This window comes from Gavialis gangeticus, unplaced genomic scaffold, assembly GCF_001723915.1.
Source record: "Gavialis gangeticus isolate Ggan-Ray unplaced genomic scaffold, GavGan_comp1, whole genome shotgun sequence".
Taxonomy (NCBI): domain Eukaryota; kingdom Metazoa; phylum Chordata; order Crocodylia; family Gavialidae; genus Gavialis; species Gavialis gangeticus.
Window position 1 is genome coordinate 13147454 of NW_017729017.1, and position 11297 is coordinate 13158750.

The window sequence follows — 11297 nt, forward strand, 5'->3', positions numbered from 1 at the left end:
GCTAGAGAAGTTGCAGGGGGCAGTGGTAGGTGCTCGAAGCTGGAGAAAGGCTCCAGCTGCTGGATAAAACTGCAGGACAGCTAAGAGGAGCTGGGAAGCTGCAGGAGGGCAGGGTGGAGGATTACAGAAGGTGCAGGAAAAGCCTGAAAACAGAGAGATGGACAGCAGAAAATCACAGGAAAAGCAGCAGGCAGCAGGGCAGCAGAAAAGCAGAGACAGGCAGCAGAAAATCACAGGGAAAAGGCAGTAGGTGCTGGAAGCTGAAGAAAAGCTCCAGCTGCTGGAGAAAACTGCAGAAAGCTGCCAGGGCTACAGGGCCAGGAACCAGGGTCTTCAGCCCCCTACAGCAGCACCTAAGTCCTGACTGCTGCCCATGGGAGGTGGTGCCTGCTGCAGTGGAGCTGCTCCATGGGAGGTGGATCTGGCTCCAGCCCAGCTCCCCTACCACATAGGCAGCATGGCTGGAGTTGAATGTGTGGTGGGGGCAGAGATGGGTGCAGCCTGGCCACTGCAGGCTTGGGCTCCCAACTATGCTGCTTTCCCCCTGGGGCCTCCAGGGCTCAGTGGGCAGGACCCAATGCATCAGAACAGAGTGGGACTAGGTGAGGAAGCTCATTGACATTGCTGGGAGCTCTATGCCACCTTGGTGAGGTGCACCCTGCCTGCCAGCAGCAGCAAGGGACACCATTCTGTGCCACCAAACCTGCTGCTGCTGCCAGGTGGGCAGGGGGTTCTTAGCCAGGGCAGCGTGCATCTTGCAGTGGTGGCAATGAGCTTCCCTACCCTGCCTCATTCTGCCATGCTGTGCTGGGTGCCACCCGCTGGTCGGCAGAGGACCTAGGGGCAAAACAGCTGGATGTGGAGCCTGAGCTCATTGCAGGCACCCCACATCTGCCCTGTGTACAAGTCGGGGGGGCATATGCCCCCCATGCACCCTGGGAGTGCACACAGCAGGGAGCTAATTCCAACCCCTACCCCCCAGATGAGATGCCCATGGCCCCATCCCACTCCGCACCTGGGCCCTGCGGCTGTGTGTTCTGGCCCTGGGCCCTAAGCCCCACACTTCGCTTGGGCTGGGCAGCAGCCCCAGCCCAGCCCTGCCCAACTCTCTCCCACTCTCCCTATGGGGGCCTCAATCCCTGCTTCCCCCTACTGCCAGACTTACCTGTGGGAGCTGCTCTCCAGACTGCCTGGTGGCCATATGCATGTGTGAGCGCACGCATGCACATGCCATCCCCTGCCTGATCACCCTTCTCCTACTCCCCAAGGCCCCTTGCAGGCTTGAGCTCTGCCAGCCTGCAGAGAGCTCTTTGCAAAAGTGGAAAATCCATGTTTCTCTGTTAAAATGAAAACTCTGCATTTTTTTCTCAGTTAAAAGGGAAAAGCCATGGGGTTTTTCCATAGGAAATGCAAAACCTAGATCCCTGTTGATAAACCATGAGCTTGATTTCAGTTCTCATGTCATGATCTTTGAATGCCCATTTCTTCAGGCATCCAAAGACTGCACTTGCATATTTGAGGCAATGATGGATTTCTTCGTCAATGTCAGCCTTCTGTGAGAGATGGCTTCCCAGGTATGGGAAATATTCAGTGTTCTCCAGAATCACACCATGGATATGGATTACCGGAGCTGAAGACTGTTCATTAGGAGCTTGTTGGTGGAGGACCTCAGTCTTCTGAATATTAAGTGTCAGTCCCATTTTCTTGTATGCCTCAGTAAAGACGTTGATCATTGCCTGAAGATTTGCTTCTGAGTGAGTGCATACTACAGCATCATCAGCATACTGGAGCTCAATGATTGTGGTTAGTGCGGTCTTGGTTTTGGCTTGGAGTTGACTGAGGTTAAATAGCTTACCTAAGCTCCACCCAGACTTTGTCCCACCAGCCATCCTTAGCAGCCATTTGGGTTTGTGCCATCTAGGGTTGGTGGACGCGCAGTTCTTTCAGGCTGTCCCACAGTTTTCCCGGCAGCTGGAGCCCTTGTCCAGCTCCTGGCACCAGCAGCCCCTCCCCCCATAGCTTCCTGAGCTCCCCAGCAGTCCCTCTCCAGAACCCCTGGTTACCTGAGCCAGCTCCCAGTTCCCTCCACACCTTCTCTAGCTCCCCTGAAGCCCCAGTCCCAGTTTCCCTCTCCCCGCTTATCTTTTGGCTCCCCAGTAACTCCGGCTTCAGTCCCAGCCTCTATGTCGGCTTCTCTCCGGCATCACTCCCCTGTTCTGTAGGCTTTAGGCATTGTCCTTTAATCAATTAAGGTCAATTTACCTAGAGTAACCCCAAGCCTCAGTTCCTCAGCTGGCTTCTCAACAGTCTACCAGTTCTAATCCTGGTTCCAGAAACTTTCACCCCCTACACTTTAACTCTCTCTCTCACCTTAACCTTCCCCCACCCCAGGTATCCCAAGTATGCCAAACACACATGTATCCACACCGTACCATCCAAGTTAGGAACTCACCTGTGTGTATGTCTAAGTGGGTGGTTTGTGTGCAAACTGGTAAATATACATATATATGTCATCGTGTGTGATATATGAATTAGTGATCCATGTATGTGTATTGTGTGTGCAGGTATGGACAATTGATTTTTGTCTAACTTTTGGTGCATATAGGTGCTTAAATTGGTGATAGGTCTGCATATGCCTAGACTGGTAATTTTGGATGTGTATGTGCCTGAGTTGGTAGTGTGTATGTGTGTGTGTGTGTGTGCACGCACGCGTGCATGCCTGGTGGGGGTGTATGCACCTAGACTGAGTGTGTGTGTGTGCCTGGTGGGGGTGTATGCACCCAGAGTAGGCATATGTGCCTAGTGTGCATGTATACACCTAATTGATTTATTGAGTGTGTGCATGTGCAACTGTACACCATGCCCTCCTTTGTAACAGCACGATATTGGGATCCTGAGCATTAACCTGACCCCACAGGGCAACAATATAATGCCCATTTCCCAATACTTACAAGTCGCCAGTCACACATCCTTTTGTATCTCAGGAACAAAACTCGTTCTTTGGGTCTCTGGAGGAACCTCTGATGCCATAACCACATCCAAAGCAGTGTCCTCCTTATCCTGCTTCTCATCTGTGCTACTCCATAAAATCAGAGGGGAACCTAGGGTCATGACCAGGGTCACCTCCTCTTGGGCATTCTTCTTATCCAGCACCATGGAGTTGTCACCCCACTGCTCCAACACGCTCAACGTTTCTGTCTCAGGACACTCTGAGGCTCCTTCCTTAGGTGTGCTCTCCAAGACAATGCCAGTCCCAAATGAGCAGAGACAGGAAGCCTCCTTGGAGAAAATGATGGACAGCTGGTAGTAGAAAGGAGCAATTGTGTGCCTTGCCCCAGAGTGTGAATTTTTATCCTTGGCCCAATGAAACACACACCTCAGAGCCTTGATCTTACTCTGACTCTGTGTCCAGTTCTGGTTGTGCCTTTGTGCCTTCATTTCTTTTGCTCTTCCAGTATACACTGGCTTATTCCTCCTACTTTTCAGCTGCTCTATGATCTTTTCCTCTGACCAAATGTTGAGCAAGTCCTTCAGATCTTCCCGGGTCCCACTGGGGCCACGGTTGATGGACGTGTCAGCCTCCTGCTCTGTTGCCTGCATACCACTGAACTTGGTTTTCTGAGGCATCGGGGAAGCTGTATGTGCCCAAGTAGTTGTCAAGACTGCGGTATCCTGACAACAACAGAGTCATGAAAGGTCACTGGCAAACTTGGTGGGGCTATTATATAGACATTTCTTGATGACATTTCTGCTGTGCCCCCAAATCAAGGGCACTGTGGCCTTGACTGCCAGAATCCTAGATTTTTTTGCAATCAATGAAATGAACAATGGGATTATATTGGGGCAGGGGAGCAGAACTCATTCTAACAGGGTATGGGCAGGGGAGAGTGGGGTGCAGGAGGCTGCAATGCTCATCCAGCACTACAAATACAGCATGTCTGCTAATTAATCCCCATTCCAAAGCTGTGGGGGGGTCAAGTATGGATGGACGTTTGTTGGGAGAGGACTTGATGGTTGTGGTTCTTTGATGCCTGCCTTAGTTTCTGAGATGTTAATGGTAGCTACTGAGACAGCAATGTCCATCACACACCTGTTTCAAACCTTAGCTAGTGTGGGAGAAGGCTGTTTTCTGGGTGGATGTTGCTTTCAAACCAGGATTTTTGTAGGCCTGGGCTCTTTTCTGGGGAGAATTTGCTTTCAAACCAGGGATCTTGCAGGGCATGGCTGTTTTCTGGGGAGATGCTTCCACTAAACCTGGGCTAGTGTGGGGCAAGGCTCTTTTCTGGGGAGATGTTTCTTTCAAATCAGGGTTCTAGCAGGGCAGGGATGGTTTCTGGGCAGATACTTCTTTCTAAGGACAACTACCTGAGAATGAGTAGGCACACCTGAGATCTACCCTTCTTGGGTGTGCTTATTCATTGAACCAGTAAAAGCCAGTATCGTGCATCCAGAGCACATGAATGGGTTCCAGGGGTCAACTTAAATGCCACATTTAAGTTCAAAGTGAATGGGTGCTACATCACCTTCCCCACACCCACCCACCATGGTAAAGGACAAAGGCTCTGCTGTACCATCACCTAGCACCTGACCAGGGTAATCATTGACATGCAGATAGGAGGTCACTTGCAATGCTCATTATTCAGCTTCCATTACTATTCAGAACCTCCCCCTCTCCCCCCATCCGCATGAACCTTGGTGGTAGTGCTGTGTGCTGAGAAACAGCCCTGCTGCATACATGCAAACAAACTGGCTTCATGGAATCCAGACAGGATGAGCAAGAAGGATGAAATGGAAATTCCAGATGAAATACATGAGGACATGGACATGAAGAAGCATAACAAAATTAGTGAGGAGGCCAAAATGGAGAATCTGGACAAAATGGGTGAGGAGGAGGAGGAACTGTTGTTAAGTATCCTGCTGCTGGCCTTGGACTTACTGCATAAAATAGAGGTGCAGCTAATAATGGCAGTGCATACTACGTTACTACTTGTAAATACTTCTGATGAGATGCCAGAGCGTAGAAGTGCCTCGCAAAAAAAGGCACTTTGATGTGCGGTGGAGTGGGATAACCAAGAGGCAGGTACAGAAGTGAATGCTGAAAGGGCTCTGTGGATCACCCTCAGGAGCAATAACTGCAGGGTCTGGGCCCATGTGAGCAGCACAGACTGATGGGAGTGAATCATACTGACCACTTGGAATGATCAACAGTGGCTCAAGATGCTCCAAAATACCAGGGAGACATTTAATTACATTGTCTTGATGCTGGGGCCAAAAATTTTGAGGCAGAACACTGTTACACATCCCACCATCGCTCTGGACAAGAGGGCGCCCATGGCTATCATGAAACTGGCCACCCCTGCCAGCCTCTGCTACATCACAAACCAGTTTAGCATGGCTCCCTAAATAGCCAGGCTGGCAACTCATGAGGTATGCCAGCTGCTGCAGGATATCATGGAGAACAACTTTATTTGTCTTGGTAACCCCCAAGATGTTAGTGGTGGCTTCAATGCCATAGGGTTCCCTAACTGAGTGGGAGCTTTTGACAGCACACCTCCCCCCTGTGCAATCCTCCTGGGTGGTGGGGGGGAAGAAGTGGTCATTCATGAACAAGAAGGGAGTTGGTCTCAGTGATCCTGCAAGCCATGGTGGATCACTGGGGCTGGTTCATGAACATTTATACCACATGGGCAGGCAACACACATGATGTGCATGTGTTTACAAACTGTCCGCTGCCTGCCTTGATGGAGAAAGGACACTATGCACCCGGAGTCCTCAACACAGTGATCCATGGTGTTGCTGTCCCCTCGCTTATAATAGTGGACAATGCTTACTCTCTCATGCCCTGGCTCATGAAACCTTATGAAGGCCACATTACCAACCCACAGAAGATGGCTTTTAACTACCATCTCAGCAAATGCAGATTGGTTGTTGAATGTGCCTTTGACTGCCTCAAAGCACAGTGGAGGGTGCTGAACTGCAGGCTTGAGTTGGAGTCAGGAAACATAACAGCCTTTTAGTGACAGCCTGTGTGCTCCACAATATTTGTGAAACCAGAGGAGAGGTTTTCAGTGAGTTGTGGGCTGATGAAGCGCTGGAAGCAATAGCCAGACAGTGACAAGGGCAGGCAATGCATCGCATCTGGCAATACCAGCATGGAGATGCTGGTTGGGCAGCCCTTGTGTGGGATTGCCTGGCCACACATATTATGGATGCTGTGAACAACTAGCACTGAATGGTTCTTCCCATAAAAATAAAATTCCTATTTACACTAGAAAACATCTATATCTTCAGTACATTTTTCTGTAATGGCAGGGAGGAGGTTTCAGTGAGGGGGGCGGGGGTGAGGGGGGCCCTCAGGTGAAGGATCAGGCAGGGGGCTCCCTGCAGACAGAAGCGGATTCCCACAGTGACCTGAGTAGCTGGACACCACTGGGGACTGCAGCAGAACATGGGAGGAGGGGAGGGAGCAGCTGCCTGGCCTGGGGAATGGGGTTATTGTTTGCAGGCTGGCATTTTGGGGGTGGGGGTGAGGCCATGCACAACTCTGTGCCTGAAACCTGGTATCCTAGCCACTCTGGGTGGACCATGATCTGTTAAGGGTAAATTAAACCTCTCCTTGGCCCAGGCAGGGGAGGCAGGTGGTGGTATGAGCATCCTGCAGGAGTCCTCAGCTTTTTGGTGTGTGTGTGGGGGGGGCATTTGCCAGCTTCTTAGCCACCTTTTAAGACTATATCCAAATAAATTACCAAGAATGCTTTTTAGAGTAAAGGAAAGGTGTCCATTACACCTTGTTTCTCAATGTGCTGAGATGCATCTACATGCCATGCCATTAGGTCTGGAAGAAAGATTTTGCCGGGGACCGGGAAGCAGTACCGGCTATAGCCACCATTGCAGAACCGTGCGCATTGCCAGATACAGTCACACGCATATGTGCAGGTATTCACAGCATCACAGTGCAGGTGTACCTGCAGCAGGGGTCCCCATGGAAACCATCCCAAGCCCTAACTGCTGAGGGATGCTGGGAAATGTAGTCCTGAAACACAGAAAACAAAGTGTTGGATGGACACAAGTTTTTGGTCTACCCCTCCATGATGTATTAACCTGTGGTCCTGGTGGTGCATGCACTGCCACCACCACCATGGGTGGTGTATATCCTCCCTCCACTCCAGCCGCAACCACCACTAGCAATGTGGATGAGGATGATGAACATGCGGGCCACCAATTCCTCACCCTATAACAATTTATATTTATATATTTATAATTTAAATTATATATATTTTATATTTATGTGTATATACACATATATATATACATACATACATATATATACATACACACACACACACATTTACATTTGTTTTCTTACATGGGAGTTCATGTGGTTTGGGGGTGTTGGAAAGGATGCACATGGCTTGGCATGGGGTCCCTGCCATAGGCCACCTGCTGGAGATCAGAGCCTAGAGGGGTGCAAGTGGCAGGGCGCCTATTTGGGCAGGTTGGGGAAGCTGGAGGGTCCCCTCACTCCCCCCCACGGTGGGTGGGATGGGCTTATGATTACTGTGGATTATCATCAGGATCCCTTGCTTGGAGAGAGGGGGCCTTTTGGGGGGCCTTTAAGGGGCTATAGGGGGCATGGGAGGAGATGGGGGAGGGGTGGGAGTTCACATGGGATCAGTGAGTTTACAAGGGGTGGAAGTTCACATGGTTTCAGGGTACCCACAGTTTGACAGAGTGGGGTTAAGGTGGGGTTAGCATAAGGCTCCCAGGGCGGAGGGATCAGGAGTGAGGAGGGAGGGGATTAGTAGTGTATTACTGGTCTACATACACCCCCAGCTGTAATTCAGTAGTGAAGACAGCAGCAGAGTAGATAGGTATGTGGCTCCCCCTGCTGGAATTTACAGGGAATTGCATACTGGGCTTAATTAATTCTAAAGTCTAGTACATGCAAACACAGATGCAATGCTCTAAAAAACACAATTTTAAATTTTATAAACCTATTTAATTTAATGAGGATTAAACCCCCGGATCTGAACAGGCACCCAGTGGCCTTACATATGCTCAAGGTGGGGAGGGGGTGCTTTAATTAGAGGCTGTCTCAGGAACTGCTCTAATTAAGGAGCCCACAGCTTCTCATGTAGTCAGCATCCCACACTTCAAAATGTTGGAAGGGGCACTGAAGTGAAGTTCTCCCAACAAGTTTTAGTTAAAGCACCCTGCCACCATTCTGAAACATGAGGATGCTGAATACTGAGACAGCAAGGCTGATAGAGCATGCTACAATTACAGTGCATCAGAGCAGGTGTCTCATACTTCTACAGGCACCCTGAAACACCAACTTGTAAGATTCTAATTCTTTTATTGTATTTAGTCTTTACACCCTGATCCTTAATTTTACTTAGGCACCTAGCTCCCAAACCAATGGGAATTAATACTTAAATGTCTCAGTTCCTCATCTTCATGAAGTTGTGAGAGAGAGGCCAAGTACCAGAGGACTGGAAAAGGGCCAGTGTAGTCCTCTCTTTAAAAAAGGTAAGAAGGAGGGCCAGGGGAATTACACACCAGTTAGCCTCACCTCAATATTTGGGAAGTTACCGGAGCATATCCTAAGGAAGGCCATTTGAAAGCATCTGGAGGAAAAAAGGCTGATCACAAGCAGCTAGTATGTGTTTATGAAAAATAAATAGTGTCAAGCAACCTTGATCTCCTTCTTTGACAAAGTAACTACTTGGGTAGATAAAGGGAATGCTGTGGACATAGTGTATCTGGACTTCAATAAGGCTTTTGACATGGTTCTGCATAACCTTCTCATAAACAGATTGGAGAAATATGGCCTAGATAAAACTACTATAAGGTGGATAGATAAATGGCTTAATATCCACAAGCAAAGGGTAATTATTAACAGGCCCATGTCAGAATGGCAGAAGGTTTTGAGTGGAGCCCCACAGGGGTCTGTCCTGGGCCCAGTGCTGTTCATTGTGTTTATTAACAATTTGGATGCTGGAATATAAAGCTTCTTGAAGAAGTTTGCAGATGACATTAAACTGGAAGGGACTGAGAACACATTGGAGGATGGGAGCACAATGCTGATCTCTCTCAACAGATTGGAAAGTTGGTCTAGAGCTAATAGATGAAGTTCATTGTGAACAAATGTAAGGTGCTACACCTCAGAAGGAATAATTAAAAACACAAATATAAAATGTGTGACACCTGGTTGGATGGTAGCACAATGAAAAAGGACATGGGAGTCTTGGTAGATTAGAGACTCTATGAGTCTGCAGTGTATTGCAGCTGCACAAAAAGGCAAATGTGGTTTTGGAATGCATCAATAGAAGCATTAAGTGCAAGACAGGTTTAGGCCTCCTCAGGAGTACTGTATATAGTTCTAGGCTCCACCATTAAACATTTTTAAAAAAAGGACATGGAAAAGTTAGATAGGGTCCAGAGGCAGACAACAAAAATGATCAAAGGCTTAGAAGGAAGGTCATATGAAGAAAGGCTGAAGGAGCTTGCAGAATAAGGAACATGATAGCAGTCTTCATGTATATGAAGGCTGCCGTGAAGAAGAGGAAAAGCAACTTTTCTCTCTTGCTGTAGAGAGAAGGACATGGACCAATGGCTTGAAGTTGCAGCAAGGTAAATTTAGAATGAATACCTGGAACTTCTTCACTGTGACAACAGTGAGACAGTGGACTAGATTACCTAGGGAAATTGTAGACTATCCATGACTGAAGGTGTTCAAGAAGAGGTTGGACAGCCGCTGGTTGGGGATGTTCTAGGTGAAGCTATGCCTACGTTCTACCATGGATATTTCTGATGCTTATAGGTCTTGCTGGTTGCTGTCTCCCAACAGGTTAGTACAGACTGGGTGCATCTACATGAGATACTTTACTGTGAAGTAGAGCTAATTTCTGCACAGTAAGCATCCACATCTACATGTGCAGATACTTACTGTGCCGTAATTGTCTCTAATAGTGAGTAAAATTGCTGTCTACAAATGAAAGTAGCAAATTGACTCATGATTAGTAACTGCACAGTAGCACATACGTAGATGCCTCCCAGTCAGATGGGCAGCAGGGGGTGGGAGTTCCCTGCTTCCAGGATGGGATCTGCCACCAGAGCCTGGGTGGGGACAATGTCATCCTGCCCCAGCAGCAGGGAGGTCCCAGCTTCCACTTCATGATCACAGAAAATCCTTATCTCCCAGCACCATCTCCACAGTTACAGGGCTAGTGCTGGGATAGCTCTGGCAGCAGGAAGCTCCTGGGGGCAGGGAGCAATGTCCCAGCCCCAACCAGGAGATATCTGTCTCCTGGCCCCTGAGCTAGCACCCAGGTTGCAGGGCCATGGGGAGTAGAAGCAATCTGCTGCTAAGAGCAGCAAATCTTTTCACACATCTCTACATGTGTAGACATGTGCCCAGGAGAGTATACTCTTAAGTAGTTTACTCTAAAGTAAACTTCTCCTGGATTATTTGGATATGTAGGTTTTTGCCTTCCTCTGTAATGGGGGGCATGGCCCTTCACCCAGGATCTCTTCAGCATATATTGACAACATTTTATAGAAGTAGGACATTGGCTGCCATGGTTTCTCTGCTTTATCTGTGGCAGGTTAGAATGTTAGGTCTGTGTTGTGTCAATGTTGATGGTAGTTTTATGTAGAGTTTAGATTATAGACTGTATAGGTTGGTTTTGATAGGGATGATTCTTCCTCAGGCAGGGTGTTTGGACTAGATGACCTCTGGTGGTCCCTTGCAGCCCTACTTCTCTATGATATGTAAAATAGGAATAATCCCAATGTGCTATCTCAGAGGGCTGTTCCATAGTTTCATAGAAGCTAGGGTTAGGAGGGACCTGAACAGATCATCTAGCCTGACCCCCTGCCACAGTCAGGAATGAATGCTGGGTTCACAAGACCCCAGACAGGTGATCATCCAACCTCCTCTTGAATTTGCCCAAGGTAGGGGCGAGGACCACTTCCCTGGGAAGTTGGTTCCAGATTTTGGCCACCCTAACTGTAAAAAATTGTCTTCTGATTTCTACCCTAAACATATTCTCCATCAGTTTATTACCATTGTTCCTCATGATCCCAGGTGGTGCTGTGGAGAAAAGGGCTCTACCTATTTGCCGTTGATCTCCCGTGATGAGTTTGTAGGCAACCACCAGGTCCCCCCTCAGCCTCCTCTTGCTGAGGCTGAACAGGTTCAGGTCCCTCAGTCTCTCCTCACAGGGCCTGTCCTGCTGCCCTCTCACCAAGTGGATGGTCCTCCTCTGAACCCTCTCCAGGCTGGCCACATCCCT

The 11297-nt window shown here is 48.7% G+C and overlaps 1 long non-coding RNA gene across 1 annotated transcript in view; it reads right to left on the minus strand.

The window, feature by feature from the left end:
• LOC109294658 overlaps positions 1-6084 on the minus strand; it is a 21766-nt gene extending 15682 nt beyond the window's left edge. Inside the window, exons 1-2 of the long non-coding RNA XR_002096598.1 lie at positions 5880-6084; positions 2359-2370 (exon numbers count right to left, since the gene is read on the minus strand). This is a non-coding gene — a long non-coding RNA (uncharacterized LOC109294658). The remainder of the gene's footprint in view (positions 1-2358; positions 2371-5879) is intronic.
• Between the last annotated feature and the right edge of the window lie 5213 nt (positions 6085-11297).